The 17,687-nt window shown below is 29.5% G+C and overlaps 2 long non-coding RNA genes across 9 annotated transcripts in view; one reads left to right on the top strand and one right to left on the bottom strand.

Annotated features, from left to right (window-relative positions):
* LOC120594919 (uncharacterized) overlaps positions 1-17,672 on the top strand; it is a 64,464-nt gene extending 46,792 nt beyond the window's left edge. For all 5 annotated transcript variants that reach the window (XR_005650735.1, XR_005650736.1, XR_005650737.1 and 2 more), the window contains one exon: positions 11,842-17,672. This is a non-coding gene — a long non-coding RNA (uncharacterized LOC120594919). The remainder of the gene's footprint in view (positions 1-11,841) is intronic.
* Positions 1-17,687, bottom strand: part of LOC120594918 (uncharacterized) — a 153,320-nt gene that overhangs the window by 42,672 nt on the left and 92,961 nt on the right. Inside the window, exons 2-3 of one of the 4 annotated variants that reach the window (XR_005650730.1) lie at positions 9,851-9,917; positions 3,183-3,288 (exon numbers count right to left, since the gene is read on the bottom strand). The exons of 2 other annotated variants lie outside the window; for them this stretch is intronic. This is a non-coding gene — a long non-coding RNA (uncharacterized LOC120594918). The remainder of the gene's footprint in view (positions 1-3,182; positions 3,289-9,850; positions 9,918-17,687) is intronic. One more of the 4 variants, XR_005650731.1, reaches the window with a different exon arrangement.

Here is a 17,687-nt window from a genome sequence, read left to right as displayed (position 1 = left end):
GTTCCATGAGATCAGGGAATTTTACTTTTGGTCATTGTTCTATGTCCAGCAACTAAATTAGTAACTGACATGTATTCTATAGCTAATATATATATTTGTTGAATAACTTTCATCTAATTAATAAATTTTCATGTGTATTAGTTCAATTGCCACTTTATCTACTGAATTTTTCCTCTATATGGGAATATTTATAATACCCTACAAATTTTGTTTTGAAAAATTCAGACACCTGTGACCATTGTGCTTCAAATTATTATCTTTGAAAAAGACATTTCAGAAACTGTCAAATTTTTCATATGCTATAAATTTTATTATAAGTTGTATTTTTAGTTAGTTAACTCTATGGGAAAACATCCAGTAGTTCTTCAAATTATCTAACAACTAGAATGTGTAAAGTATGATACTAGACATTGTCACTAAAACTAAATATAAAAAAATAAACTTGACTTTAAAATTTCCCATAAAAACAATTTTTAGAGCAGGGCTACGAATCTGATTTTTATTTAGAGAAATGAAGATAAGAATTCTAGAACACTAAAATCAAAATATTTTTTTTATAGTAGCAAGATATTTGACCTAAATTATCAATATTATTGACTTTATTCAGAGTTTTGCTTTTCCTCTCTAGACAGTTTGGAAATGCATCTCATGTTATATAAAGAGATTTTATATGAAATTTATTTATCGACTAAATCAGTGGACACTATACTGCAGAATACATAAATGGCATGAAATGTAGATATTTTTCGTATCATGTATATAATTAGTATATACAAATTTACTTGAATAAATAATCAAAATTAAATATATATTTTGTTATTTTTCTCATGAACTCCTGTCTACAATCATAAAACTCACCTAATAATCAATCAACCATGCTCTTATTAAAAATGTTTAAAGGCTGTGTACACCTACGAAATGTATCATTTTTTTAATATAAAGAAAAATTAATGTACGAATGTGTACACATTGCAAAGACATACATTTTACAGGTATAATTCAATGCATTATTTTTTCCATATTCACATCCTCTCAAATCCACAGTTTTAAAGAAGGTTTAAAAAAATAGGCTATGAATTCCATCAGATAAAGAATGTATGTCTAGATTTTTTTTTAACTTAAAACAAGTAGGTACAACTTAAAACTTACCTAAGAACAGAGGTACAAAGTATATTCATGACAGGATGGTAAAAGTCCACTAAATTATCTTTACCTTCCTATAGGTCTTTTGAATTATCTTACCCCTGATCATAATGCTTGTAATAAATAGTCTCATAACAACAAAGAACCTCAAACTGATCAGATTCTTCAGTTAAAAAAGAAATAGAAAATATGGAGAATGTGAGATTTTGATAAAGCTGAGCTAAAAATTTAGAGTTAATGATTGTGTATAAATTATTAATCATCAGTAGAGTCAAGTCTGTAGAGAGAAGATAGAACAGATTTAAGAGGTTATTTAATTAAAAAGAGAGACATAAGGACAAAGAAAGGAAGAAAAGATTCCCTGCCAACTTTTCATATCCACCCTCAATATTCCCATGACACCCCGATGGTCTTGATGCTGCTGAGTTTGCAGCATCCCTAATAGAACTCAGTCCATTGAGGTAGCTTGAATAAGTTTTGTTCTTTGAAGCTGGAAGCTATGAGAATAAGATACTTACCAAAGTTCTTCTAAAGTTTACTTTTCACATACTTTGGAGACCTAGAAATCACTTTTGTAGCAACTACAGTGAAACATTTGAGTGTTTGTTGAGAAAATATCAGTTCATCAGTGGATAAAAAAAAAAAAAATATATAAAATAGTTTAGGAAAGCTGATGGAAAAATAAATAAATATGCCAAATATTGCTGTTACTGCCTTCACATTTTTATTGTATTTTCATTTTATTGCACAATTTATGCTAACCGAAGTCAATCTCAGACATTAATTTAAAGTAAGAACTATAATTTTTAATGGTTTTTAGAGTGTTAGCTGGGTTGTAACATGGAAAATTTTACTCCAGGATTATTCTTACCTCCCTTCTTAGAGTTGACTCAGGAACATCTAGTTAGAAAACATTTTTTTTTTTTTTGAAGCTCAGGATGGATCTCAGTCTAAGTTCTAATCAGCAAGAAGAGATCTGAATGAATGCAAATTCTAGATGAAAAACTTGTACAGGAGAATTTTTTTTTTCCTTTATTCAGAATAAGAAAGTGATACCAGTGAGCCAGCTTCAAGCATGTGGATGAGGACAATAAGTAGAGGACCATGGGTGTGACATTACAGAAGGAACCTGAACACCTGAATGACCTATTTTCAACCTCTCACCTCTGAACCACTACAGAAAGAAAAATAAGCTTCGTCTTCCTTGTGCCAGTATATTTTGGGCTATTTCTGTTAAAAATCAGGCAATTTAGTTATTTTCTCCTTTGCTTCAATTATTTTCTCACTAAATTGTTTTTATACCACCAATATCTTTCTCTGTTTGGACAGTCCTAATCTCCTGCCTAGAGAAATACAATATGAAAATCACATGCCATCTAGAGTTTAAGGATACACTTGGTTGAATTAGATAAGTATACAATAAATAAATAAGAATTTATAATGTTATGTAAAAGAAAACAAGTTAGTAATAATATAATTTATTCAAACTTTACGATAATAGCAATAATTGAAAATATTGATTCGGTACTTATCTAATTCTCATAACAAACCTGAGGGAATTTGCTAATACTAATTATGTTCTCTGGATGAAAGAACTGAAAAAAAAGAGGTAAGTGGTAGAACCAGGATACAAATCTAGTTGCCTGATTCCAGATGCCATGTTCTTTAACAATGCCTTCTGTTTCTTCTTACTTAGCCAGGCTGATTCTCACCATGCCAGTCTCTCTACCTTGTGAATCAGGCTCAAGAAATCTAGTAACATGGTCAAGATCATACAACATATCAATCATATTGTCAGTATTCTCAAATTATTGCTGCTTTTTTTATATCCCAGTCTTCCACGGGATCTGAATTGAGAAATTAAAAACAGTCTAACTAGATTCCTAGAAGAAGAAAAATATCTCAAACAAGTGATCATGCAAGGTTTGACGACAAAGAAAAATGTTTATACAAATGCCTAGAATGGTCATCTAAGACTTACTTACTTTTTATCTTTTTCAAACATTAAATCTCCATGTATGATTAATTTTAGTACTCACTTTATATGAAGATTCACAAAAGTTGCTATACGGACAGTTGAGTCAGACTTTGTCCTGAATTTGTTCATTCTCTTATTCCTTCTGCTTCATACTTTCATATTTTCATCTTTAAAGTGGGGATAATAATATTATGTTGACATTGATACTCTCTTCAGATTATAAAATATTCCAAATATAAAATATAATATATGTGTATATTAATACACACAAAAGAAGAATCTCATATATATGTATAATATTATTATATATCATATATTAGTATATTATATATATAACTCATCAGTCTATTTCTGCATTTAACATAGAATTTCACATTTTATTAGTAAAGACTCTACCCCTTTCTCTCAAATATGGCTTAGAAAAATTATATATGTATATACAAATACAAATACACTTGGCCCTGCGTGAATGAGGCCAAGCATAGCATTATTATGGAGGTTTAGGGATTTTATAAAATTAAAATAACAAAATCAAAATTTATAAAACCAAAACTAGTAGAAAATTTTGTTGACCAGTATATATTAATATTCCATGGATATCTAGGAAGGGAACCCAAGTATATTAAGAGGGCTTGTTTTCGTTCTATAACTTATCATCTTACTACTTCAGATTAATTATAAACAGGAGCTTAAATCAGGGAAAGACCTTTTAATTATTACTTAAATAAAATAGCAATTTATTTATTTTTTTTCCAAACATGTTGACTTCAAATCATAATTAAAATTTAGTAAGATTTTCTTTAATCTTTATAAGCTTAACTTATACTATAATTAGAAAGTTATAGGACAATACAATGTTGTACAAAAGAGAAATACTAATAATCTTACTTGAAAGGGCATTTACACATTTTGTGTTTATAATTGCCTTGCATTATTATTATTATTTCCAAGAAAACAAAATTTTAAATGAATAGATTAAAATATATAACATTTTCTCCAGAGTGATCTAGAAAATCCAAGTAATATGTCTTAACTTAGAATAAAATATTTAATTAATGGCTATAATAAGTGATAGCATAGCAAAATAAAAATCTCATTATTAAAATATGGTCTTATGAGATGTGTCTGCTGAGTATTATCTTTCAGGAGAGACAATGCAGCCAGCTATTGTCACACAATTTAATCATCAATTCTGCATTTGACTGATGTACACTCTGGTGGACTGCTGTAAATGATTAATATATATTTAACTCATGATATGGTAAAATTTTGATAATAAAATTTTGCCTCATAATAGAGTTTATGTAAATTTTAAAAATTAAATTAAGATGACGGCACTGAATTTAGCAATAGTCAAGCATTTTCTGAAAAAGAAAAATGGTATGGATAAAAGTTAGCACACCATCCATGAATAATTAGGCCAGGATAGTTCATAAGTTCACAATTGCTTGTGACCATCCATAAAATACAGTTATTTCACACACTAAATAGAAACATTTTATAATTCTGAATAAATTTATACACTACTGTCACAATTCATATTATAAGATGCTTAAAACAATGTATGGAATAAACCAAGATATAAATAAGTAAATATATATGTATTTATTTACTCAGGTGTTTGCTTTTTATTTTATTCAAAACTCAAAATAAAATGTCATACTATTCAAACATGTTATTTAAAATTCAAGTAGGAGAAGCATTAGGAAAGCACACAATTATATGAGAAAAAGAAAATCATAGAAAGTAGAAGAGAAAAATTTATGTGTAAATCATGATTAAGATTTATCTAAAAACTTAGAAAGAATATTCATTTAATGAGACATAATCAAACTAGAATATTGAACTACAGTCATTACAAAAGCTAAAAGGAAAAAAATTAAGTCTATTAGATTCCTTGCAATGTCATTTTTCCTACAATTTTATGCTCCAATTTAAAAACAAAAACTCCTTTAAGAAGTAGAATGTCTGTAGTTCACTACATGATGCAGGTTAAATAGAAATAAAATAGAAGCATTCTAGTCAAATCCACTATGTTGCAATTTTAAGAAGGCTAAACTTTTAAGAAGGCTATATTAAAAAAAAAGAATGTTTGGAAAAATGAATGTCTTTTTTACAGATTTTTATCTGAGCTCTCAATTTATTTTACATTTGCAGAAAATAGAATTAAAAATGCCTGTAAATTTTCATTAGAATCAACTGAAAAAATGCTTCGCTCAGCCTCCTTTTTCTCTTTCTCTATTATATATACACATACACACAGATACATTTATATACATTTACATACATACACATACAAAGCAAGGCATAGGTATTCCTTCTTCATAATATGTGTATATTCCCTCATGTGTGTTAGAAATTCTATATGTTACCTCATTTAATCTTTAAACAACCATTTAATCTGAATAAAATTATTATCCTCTTATACAAAAAAGAATAGACCTCAAGTAAGCCATGTAACTTACTTAAAGTCACACAACTTGCAAATATCAAAGTCTGAATTGGACCCCAGTTCAGATACACATGCACACACACACACACACACACCTCACACACACATTCTACAAGGCTCTATTATGAAAGAGTTCACAAAAAAATTCCACTAGAACTAGCATGGTATAATGGAAAATGCATGAGTTTTAGAGAGAGAATATTCCTAGTTTTGGTTCCTGGCTACAGTTTTTCACATTGCTGTTCTTTGGAGTTAGCGAGTTACCATCTATGGGACATATTATTTTAACTGAAAAATGGAAGTAAAAAACACTTAATTGCATGATTATTAGAAATAAAATATGCACATACCAATTGCTTATCATTTGATATTATTCTAATAAACAGCTGATGTCATTATTTGTAATATTATGTAATTATTATCTATGACCAGGACATGTATACTATCTACTAAATTATAAAAATTAACACACTTTCACACACACACATACAAACACATCTTTTCTTAAAATTAATCACTTCAAATTATGTGCTAATTTTGTATAACAATTTGAATATTAATTTTTATCAAAAGTCTAGTAAATTCTTTCCAATTATCTATTGGACACGCCTTTTTCTAAAAGGGTTTTATTTTTAATGGGAAGATGTATAATTTGTTTAACTTTGGCCTTTATAATAAATTATAACAAAACAATCGCTTGGAAAAACAATTGACACTGTAAATTGATTTAAAATTTCTCCTTCTTTTTGTACAATTAAACTCATCTTCCACACTATTTTGTAATAAAGAATAGGACTGCGAAGAGATAAAAGAAATGTTTCAGGTTAAGTAGCTCATTTAATATTGACAGCAACATCAAGATTTCCAAGAATATCAGGCTAAATTCTACCCAATAAAATAAATAAGAGCAGAACATTCATTATAAATGCTTGCATAAATAAATATATACTCTCCATAGCTGCAACATTCATTTTGATTTAAATTTGTGAAATGTTTCTTAAGATGTTTATTTCTAATGTAAAGAGACACAGAATTTCTGATCAAAAAGTTTAAATTCTCCCTATGTCATCTGATACAATTTTAAAGATGTAGAAGGCAAAGCTTAATTCAGAAAACTTGTTATTATAAGAATAGTTACAACTGTGCTATGTCCAGTTATCTTTGCAGATTGTAGTTAGAAAGAAATATAATTATGTAAATTAAATGAAAATTAGAAAATTGAAGACTGAAATTCTCCATCTAAGACAAAGACATAGAGTTCAAATCAGTTGCCAATCTTTATGTTTTCATGAAACTTCAGAATATCTAGCTGATTTCATTTTTCCATATAAATAAAAGTGGTCTCTATTCATGTAGGAGTTTTATGAGTACTTTCTATAATGAGATATAATATTTTTAATTTTTTCTTCAAAAAGACATTATAACAATTATAGGGATAGTGTATATATGAATTGAATATTTTAGCTAACTACGAATCTGTGCACCAAATGAATATGTTAATTTTGCATTTAATTAGTATAGGCCATGTATAATTAGATGTAAATATTTATTCTAAAAATCAAAACATAGTAATCTTTATAAACCTCTTTTAGCTTCCTTTTATAAAAGTCACTTTTTATTCTTTGACAAAAGAGTAGATGAAAAAAATGACTCTCCTGTGAACACTTTCTAGATTCTCCTGTGAGACATAAAATCTAATTATGCTGAGTTTGCCTACTGACAGAGCTGGTCTGTGTGCTATCATCATGATTCCATGTCTGTAAAACGCCAGTCCCATAACATGATTTGCCTCACTAATGTTTGTCTATTTCTGTTAATTTGTGATAAACGTGAGGGTGATGGTGTGTTTCAGGGTGAATTCATTATGACAACGTCTGGTAGTAACTTGTAAAAATTTAAAACATGAGTTTATATAAATTCTCATTTAATGAATTTATGACGTTTTTAACATCTGTTGTAACTATTTTATTTTGCACTCACAAAGTTGTCATATTACCAGGGAATCATTTCTCTTTTATTTTTTAATTTTTTTTATTATTATATTCCTTTGTTTATCCTAAATATTGCTTAATGTTACCTTATTATAGATGCTTTAACTTTACAAAAATGGAGTAAAATGGAAAAGAAAGGAAATGGAGAAATAAGCATTTGAATTTTTTATTTACCAACAACACTACTTTAAAAATCTGCCAAAAAAGATGCAAAAAATATCTAAGTAAGAAGATACAGATTATTTTTTTCAAAAATAATTTGTTTTTTTTATTTACATCATAACTTTGTGTATTTTAAGTGATATTTTTAAAGGGTTGAACTCTCTTTCTGAAAGAGAAATAAATAATATTGTTTATTAACTTTAACAGAAGTGATTTTCAAAATAAAGAAAATTATTTGATAGCATTCTATGTATAAAATAACTTAAGATTTCACACTGAACAAAACCTCATGAGAACAGATTTTTCTGGCCTCATCACTGATGAATCCTCCACGTCATTAGAATTGCCTGGAATGTATTGAATAGGTAATCCAGAAATATACCTGCAGTAAATTGTGAAGTGGATACATAAAGTAACCACGTAAATAGCAGTTTGTGTTCAGATTTTATGATGCAATACTCTCCCCTCCCCGCTCCCCCCTACACTAGTCATTAGTCTGACTGTCTCTTTTACACTGGGTGGCATGTTAAAGGGCATTCTCAAGCTTCGGGCATCTAAACAAAGTGCTAATGAGCAGTCCTGGGACTATTCGAATGAAGAATATATAATCTTGAGACTATTTGGGGGAGCTGAGAATTTAAATTCAAACTGTGATTTTAAAAAAATAAACTTACTCTGTAAAGTTGTATAAGAATTGGACGAACTCATGAAAGATATAGAGATTACACATCATGAAAGAATATTCTAGACTGTGAAGCTGTAAGAAAACTGAATATATTTCATCTGCTCCTCTCCGTCAGGACAGCAATGTATCTTATTGTGTGCAACAATGTCATTGTTTGTGTAAATGAACCAGTTTGTAGCACAGGCCCCCTAATATGTTGGGCTTTGAACTTAGTAAATTGGAACATGCCTGTGGTCTTATGCTTTGCTATTCATGAAAGGTTTTCATTCTTATTGGAGGAAGAAGAATTTGAAAGTATACAATAATGCCCCAAAACATCACCCTGAAATTCTAAAAATAAATATTTTAATCAATTACTATAAACACTGAGGGGCTAATTCTAGATTACCAAAATGCCCTTTAGGCTTTTTTCATAGGATGGCATATGAATGATGAATCGTCCATTTTTAAAGGCCAATGGTGAAATATGAAATTGCTTAGGAAACATGTTTCTAGGGTCTTTTTAAAAATGGTATGGATTATTCCTCAAGATTTTACTTTTCTCAGTAAAAAATGAAATCTCCATTGATTTTAAAAGGAGATCAATGTTCCAGGGGCAAGAGTACTGGAGTAGATATGATAGGTTGCATTTACTCACAACTTTTTCAACTGTTCCTTATATCCTTTGTGAAGTTTTTGAAAAAATCTGTCATATTCAATACTATATTTGTTAATTTGAATAATATATTTCCCACACAATAAAAACAGATTTTAAATGTAAAAAATTTGTTTAATTTTTACAATAATTTTAAGTTAATATTTTATTTCTTTCTTTGCAATTCCATTAGAATGTTTTTACTTAAAATGTTCTTGATATATTTCATATACATTAAAATAGATATAAATACTTTTTTAAAAAATTATATTTTATACACTGGGATTGCTAGATACTTCTGTGATAGGAGCAACATTTAACATTCTTTGCTCTTAATTAGCAAGTTTTATTTTTGTCTTGCTTTTCTCTAGCTCTAAGAGGCAACATAGCATAGGTAATGGGTTCAAACTCTGGAATCAAGACTGTTGTGTGAAGTATCTTCACTTCACAGATAATGAGTAATGTGACCCTGGGCAAGTTACCTTCCATCTTTGTCTTTTATATCTGTAACTACTCTGTTTTTTGTACCTTAATTTCCTCTTCAGTAAAATAGGAATAATAATGGAATAAATAATATGGTTATCTTAGGAATTCAATACTTAAATATTTGGGAATCACTTTGAAAAATGGCTGGTACACAGAGAACATTCATTTAATGTCAGATAATCAAAAGGAAAGCTCGTTCACCCAATTTTTTTCCTCTTTCACCAAAGTGTGCATACCATTCTATATATTATCACATTAGGCATATCTCTAAATTACAGTGATGCTACAAAGTTTGCAACTCTTTATTTTTCTTTTTGACCTTTAGATTCATCTCCAAATAGTGTAGTACAAGACCATCCCTCTCGCTGTCTTCACTTGAACAGCAACTATTGAAAGAAAAAATAAAATTCTAGTCATTCTCTAAAGTAACTAGGATTCAGAGTATATCAAATACAGAACTCACATCCAATTTGTCTATGGATGCAATGACAGACAATAGAGAAAATAACACGCCTCTGAGGTTTTGTCTATAACTGCTTTAAAAGCTTCAATTTCAAAGGAGGTGTCATTATTTATCTTTTATCATGGGCAGCTTTAGAGTTGAATTTAAATTACTTAAATGCCTTTAGATAAATATAGATGTCTTCCCTTTGTTTCTTGGCCTACTCTGATTCGGATATCAAAATGTTCTATTACACTGAAAGTGATTGGCTTGATGCAGACAAATACTATAATAAACGAAGAGCTTGCTTAGACTCCTCAGGCTCCATTCACAAAACAGAGTTTTAAATACGATTTTCCTTTGAGGATATTTTTGTTATTATAAAAGTTTAGATATTTTTAGGGTAGATATCTTTTACATGTAGGATATTAAAGGCTTGTAGAAAAATTATTTTCTAAGTGTCAAATTTTTCAAAGTATAAAACTTCTAAATATTAAATTTTTAGCCCTTTGCCATATAATTATTCCTAAAGGGATATAAAGGGCTACACACACACACACACATACACACACATACACATATTTTCATCTATAGGTAGGTGTGGTTTCTTAATCTCTACCTTATTTCTAGATTTTTCTCTATGTCTTTGTAGTTGTTTAAATATGATATGCTGTGGAATGGATTTTTTTTTTTTTGACACATACTGCATGATGTTCTCTGATCTTCCAAGATCAGTATTTTGTTATTTATAATTAATTTTGGAATGTTCTCAGCCGTTATTACTTCAAATATTTCTTCTGTTCTCTCTTTTCTATCCTTCTGGTGTTCCAATTACACATACGTTACACATTTTGTGATTGCCTCACACTTCTTGAATTTTATGTTCTTTTTTTTCCCTTTCCTTTGCCTCTTTGCATTTCAGTTTGTGAAGTTTCGGTTGATCTATATTCAAGCTCACTCATGCTTTACTTAACTGTGTCCAGTCTACTGATAAATTCATCATAGAGATTCTTTATTTCTGTTATAGTGTTTTTGATTTCTAGCATTTCCTTTTTCTTTTTTAGAGTTTCTGTCTTTCTGCTTATACAATCCATCTGCTCTTAAATATTTTCTACATTTTTTTTCTATTAGAACCCTTACCATATAAATCGTAGTATTTTTAAATTTCTTATTTCACATTTCTGATGTCTGTTATATCTGAGTCTGGGTCATATGAAAACTCCTTTGTAAATATAAAAATGTTAAAACAATGTGTATGATTTACTCCTGTTAATTTGTTTTATGTCAGTTTAATTATTTAGCCAACCATACAACCTAAGGGTGTAAAAGGAAAGTTTTCTTTCCCTACATAGGTTTCAGGAATTTGAACACCTTTTATGTCCTTATTTTGCCTTTAGTATTCCTCAAGCACTCATCCTTAGAGAGAATCTGCATCTTTTAGCTCTTTCAGCTGCAATCCAGTTATAATGGTACCCCATTTGTTTGGCTGTAAAGTGGGAGGAAAGAAACATGTTCTATAATTTTATTATTATTTTTTTTAATTTGTATTTTTCAGAGTTGACATTTAATATTATTTTATATTAGTTTCAGGTGTACAACATAGTGTTCAGAGATTTATATAATTTATGAAACGATCTCCCAATTAATCTAGTACCCACCTGGCACTATACATAGTTATTATAATATTATTGACTATGTTCCCTATGCTATACTTTACATCCCATGACTTTTTTGTAAATACCTATTTGTACTTCTTAATCCCTTCACCTTTTTCACCCAGCCCTCCAATCCCCCTCAATTTTATTAAATCTTACTGTTTAGAACCTTCAAATGTGTTTTTCTGATGGTGTGTTTCTTTTCCTCCTTAGGTGAAGACAGAAGGCTGCAGAAGGCTGCAGTTGGAATAAAGTTCCAATAAGGTCTTTTTCATTGACTGTAGGTCTTTCTTATGGACTACATTCCGAATGTATTTCACAATAATTATTCTTCTTTTTCCCCTGCCAGAGAGAAGAGCTGTCTTTTTTGAATCTTCAACGTGAGAAAATGGAGATTTTTGAGTTTTGAGTTCTCCCAAGATTGTAGCCCTCTGCAGTTTCTCTCATACTAGTCTAATCTCATTCTTCAGCAATTTGTGAAAATTACCAGTTAAGTATTCTTACTAGTTTATGTATCTAGCAGCACTGCTCCAAGTAAGTAGATCTCCATTTAGTCTCTGGGTTTATTTTTCTTTAGAGGTGGCAGTTTGTCCTCTACTATCAATTCTCTGAAAGTCATTGATTTTTAGTGTGTTTAGATTTTTGCTTAAGGTCAGGAATTTTGACTTCCTAGCTCTTTATATGCCAGAGCTAAAACAGAAAGCTAATTTTGTTTATGTTCGGTAGAAACAAAAATAATCACTATGCTCAAATACACTGAGAAGCATTTTACACAATTAAAAACGTTAAAAAAATTAATCCTTATTCACTAATTTACAAATATTCTCTAGTATATAATATGTTCAAAATGTGCTATATGTTATAGTTAAAGAAGGCAAATTCTTTGCTCTGTATTTTATAGAATTTTATCATATATTTTGTGAAATAAGATTTATTGACAAATAACTACAATGTAATAAATTATATCTTGTGATATATATATATATTTCTTTCATTCTTCTCAGATTTTATAATAAATAAAATATCACAGAGGTACTCTGAAATGGTCATTCCCTTCTGTGGTGGTACAATATAACATTTACAGGAAAAAATAACATGAAAGAAATATTAATAATTATCTTCATTTATTTTATTGAAACTTGAGTAGTTTAAGTTATAATTAATCAAGCTAATTGAATAATAACTAAAAATAAGCAGAGTGGTCAAATCAGCAATGTAAAAGTTAAATTAAATAGGTCGTTTTTATGTTAATTGGAAAATAACATTGAATTATGTTGATTCTGTAATGTTTTGCAAAATGGCATAAATTATATACTTTGTCCTTTTTTCACACATTTTCAGATTAAAACTTGGTAAAATTTTACACTCAACACTTTTAAAATTTTAACCGGTACCTTGTATCAGCATGAATGACTTTTGCTTCTTACACTTTTCCAAATTGTATCATAATCCTGAGCCCTATAAATGAAAGAATGTTCTTCCAAGATTTATAAACTCGTGGCTTGCTATTGTTCTTTACAAGCCACTGTGACCTTCTTGGCCCATCACTCATTTAATAAAATAATTTCACTTTTATGGTGGTGCTAAGACTATGTGTTTAGAAAACCAGTGACCTTCTCTCTCATAATAACAATGTTTTTACAAGTCTAACCTTCTTAAAACTAAATTTGGTTGAGAATTTCGCATCTTTTTCTAACTGTAAGAAAGTGAACAATGGCTAGTGCCATCCACAGCTTGAAATTTTGCCAAGTTATATAAAAGCTCAAAATATACTTGTATTTAGTTTTGTGAGCTACATTAAATAAAGTGTCTTTCACTGTCTGTCAAAGGGCACCATCCATAAACACATACTTCACATCATAAGATTATTTATAGTGAGTCTCTCAAAAACAAATGATACTCTCTGAGTATGTTATGAAGAATTGTGATATGGATGTTTGTTCTATAGCACTGTTTCTGAATGTATATATCTGTTTGTTTATCTTGTTCTTCTTACCTGATAACAATATTCCTAGTGTTTGTATAATATTTTTATCTTTAACAATGTTCTTGGTGTTTTTTATAATGCTTTATCTTCTGGGCCAGAATTTTTATCAATATCATATGTGCTTTAAATAGCAATAGTAATGGTAGTCTATAGAGTTTTTTGCATCCCTCTTAAGTAGTATTTCTTTTAGGTCCTACTCACATGCAAATAAAGCAATCTTGAAAAATATACCTGTCAATTATAGACATTATGGCTTACCCTTGTGCATTTTGATTGATGTGTATGAAAGAGCTGTCCTGATAACTACACATCGAACTGGTAGAAGCCTTGCAAAATGTTTATGAATATAAAGAAATAAAATAAATATTATATTTCACATAATATGTTAGGATTTGCTTAATTATAATTATTAGTAATTTTACTCAAATCTAATGGGAAAAACAGTGTCAGGGACACTTTAAAAGGTATTAAAATTGACTCCTGGAATGCATTATATCATTTTCTTCTTAGTAAAATTAATTTCCTAACTTTTTTTTCAGATTCCCTAAGTCAACATACACTTGTGGGAAAGTGAATATGTACAAGTTATAATTATTTCTTCATAGAGACTCAGCCAGGATTAAAGCTTTGCTTAGACAACATAAACAAAAAATACAGATATGGAAAAATAAGCAGTAGTTATAAATTTGCCTTCTCAAAAAAATAGAATGTGCTGTGACAATAACAAGAACAATAACAATAATAACATACAGTTATTGAGATCCTACACTGGATCAGGCACTGTTCTATTAGGAAATTTCTCAAAACTCTCTTTATTAAATCAATACTGTCATTAGTTCCTTTTCGTAGCGGAAGAAAATGAGGTTCAGAGTTTTCATTAACCTTCCTAAAGTCTGTATAGCATAGTATTTAGTTTTGTGAGTTACTAAAAACACTAAAAACATTGTTAAATACAGAACAAGATTTTAAACTCCCTTATTCTCCTTTGAGAACTTGAAAGTCATAGACCCTGTCTTATTGTTCATGCGTACTATGTGTGAAATACTGTCATAAAGAATGCATTTGCATTACTTTACATGATTTTTTATAATAAAGCCAATGGGAGAAAAAAATATTTCCCCAGTTATAGAGACAAGAAAACCACAAAGTTGAGGAAGTTTAAATAAATCATACCAGCTACACCCCACTAATGAATGGCATACTGAGGATTTGAATTTGGTTTTCTTTTATCCTGTGGTCTGTGTTCTTAATCCCTGTAGTGATAGTCTTTATAAAATGTGTTCTCTGTTCCTCAAAAACAGTTTTATGTATCAGTGTCCTTTTAGCCTTTTTAGTAGAATAGTACTTACTTTCTAGTAGTATAGTGACCTAATTGCATCTTATTTTCATTTCTCAGCTATCTGTTGAAGCTGTGTGTTTTAAAATTTATATCTACTTCAGTATTTCTTTTATGAGTCATTGTGCACTATTTCCATTTAGTTCTTCTCAATAAGATAATTTATAGTTGCGGTAATACATGCATTAAAAATACTATTATTATTTAAATTATTATTTATAGTAGTAGTATTATTTTTTATAATTGTCAATGATATAAAGTAGACAAAATAATATGAATAGGTTTGAACAAGTTCAGATGTTAAAAAAAATTGTACTTTTGAAAACTAAATTGTCCTTTTCTTGATCCTCTGTTACAGTTTCTGGAATAAATGTTAATGGTTAAAGTAATTATTGAGTTCATGGATTTAAGCATGATGGAGTGGCACAAGCTTAGAATAGATTTGTCATATGAGAATGCAATATTTTGGAATATTATTGATTGTAGTTTCCAGAGCAAGAACACTTTATACATCATTTATTATTATAAGCAACAATTTTTATTACCTATGTGTCAAATAAATGGAAAGTTTAATCTAACTGAGAAGTTGTTGACATAAGTGTGCACAATTCCACTAGATTCTATCACAATTTACAGTAAAGATAACCATCTATGGATGTGAGAATTAGGATAAGTCTGAAAGCAAAAGAATGTGCTGCCAGTAGTACTGCCAGATAGAATTTATATTCCATATCTACTTCATGTAGCTATTGATTATTTGAAAGATATTCTTTCTAATACAGTTCTGGAATCCAGCTTGTCTTCTCATTGCTTTTAAACTAGCTCTGTCTCAGGAGGCAAAATATCTTCTAGGAAAATCAGAGTAACCTGAATACTGAAACTTTTACCACCATACTAGCCTTCTGGGCGCCTTGGCGCTGATGTACTTTAGCAGATTAGAGTATTGGGAATACTAGTTTTACAGGCTGAAGTAGTTTTCTGTACTCTCCGAACAAGGTAGAAAGTAGGCAGCTTTGCAAGTCAAATCTGGAGCGTTACAGAAATGTAGGATCGTAGCCCTTTTTCTCACACACCGACATGCCTCCAAAACATCCTTTAGAAATGTGTCAGTCTTTATGAAAGTGTAGTCCTCATCCAATTCTTTTGGTATAGATATTGAAAATACGGAATTCTGGGGCCAATCTCATATCCACAGAATCAAAAAAATGGGGTTTGATATCTCAGAATATATATTTTAACTAGTATCTTAGATGATGCTTATGTCAACTTAGGTTTGACGACCAATGCCACAGTGGAGTTTAATTCAGACAAACATGAATTAGAGTGGGACTATTAAACTATTAAACTATTAAACACATAAACACACTATTAAATGCATAATTTTTAGATATATTTATTTCTTATGTTCTATTGAGAGAATTGAATTTGAATTTTTTGAAGTAAAAATATATTGTTTTGATATTTAGAAAACTGAAAATTTAGATAATCTAAAAGTGGTACTCTCCATCTTAAACATTACCAATCAATTAAAAAAAATACTAACACCATACTACAAACATTATAGCTCTAGGCCAATTTTGTACTATGGGTGAGGTCTGGTCTATTGTATTAGCTTATGAGCATTTTTTATGTTTTTATTTAATATTATTATTATTATTTTATTCAGTGGTATGGCAAATGAATCACATGAGAATGAAAAGTGTTGTCTAAGGTAAAATAGTGCCACTTTGGGAGAAGGCTCAAAAACCTTTGAATAAAAAACGAGAGGATAATTAAAAGAAGAAAGCACTTTATATTGCATATATAATTCCTCCTCATACAATACAAGCAATTCTATCTTTATCTACAGCATTGCTTCCTAAAGCCCCAAGGAAGACATCTCTGAGCTCATGTGGGTATTGAACCTTATCATTGGCATGCAAAAGTATTAGCCTTTGGCAAAAAAGGAGGAGTGAGAATTAAATCTTGAAAATAGCTTCAATTATAGAAGTAGGATTAATATGTAGTATTTCTCTGAGTTCTCACATGGATTTAAAATCTATTGCTTTTTTTCCCTCCTATAAAATTTTAAAGTGTGTCTTTTACGAAGAAAACAGCATTATCCTTAATTAAAACTCCGGAGAGAGCTTTAGAAGTCTATAGTTCAGATTGTAATGTTTGAATCTTTTCATTTAAGAATTTAAGCTCATCCTGCCAAGTTTCTGATTTTGTTTCAAAATTGGTGATTTGAGGGGCATAGGAATCAATTTAACTTCAAGGGCTTGGATAGCTTTCAATATGGTTTATAATAATACCTCCTTAACCAGCTACATGGAGATTAAGATTTTTGTATGTCAGTAACAATAGCAAGACAGGTTCACTGAAAATTTATGGAACTATTAAAAACAGATGTCATTAAATAAACATCTCATAAAATTACATTACTTATTATGTAGTCACTGAGTATTTTGAAAGTTACCCAAATTAGAATAATGTTCAATAGATGGAAGAAATATTTTGTTATGAAAGCAAATATAAGTAGTCTATACAGTCAAATGGGCATACAGGATTCAGGAGACAGGTTTTAGTTCTGCATCGCCCATTGACTTGAACAAGCCACTTAATATCTCAACAGACTCAAATTTCTCGTTTCAAAAAAAGTAAGTTTGAATTTTATCTCTCCAAAATATTCTTTAGTCTATAATTCTGACTTTCTGGTTCCCATTTTCTGCATTAAAATGCTTTAATTGTAAAAGC

The sequence above is a fragment of the Pteropus medius genome, unplaced genomic scaffold (assembly GCF_902729225.1).
Source record: "Pteropus medius unplaced genomic scaffold, Ma_sr-lr_union100, whole genome shotgun sequence".
Taxonomy (NCBI): domain Eukaryota; kingdom Metazoa; phylum Chordata; class Mammalia; order Chiroptera; family Pteropodidae; genus Pteropus; species Pteropus medius.
Note: the sequence above shows the minus strand (reverse complement) of the source record. Positions and strands in the feature narration are given on the sequence as shown.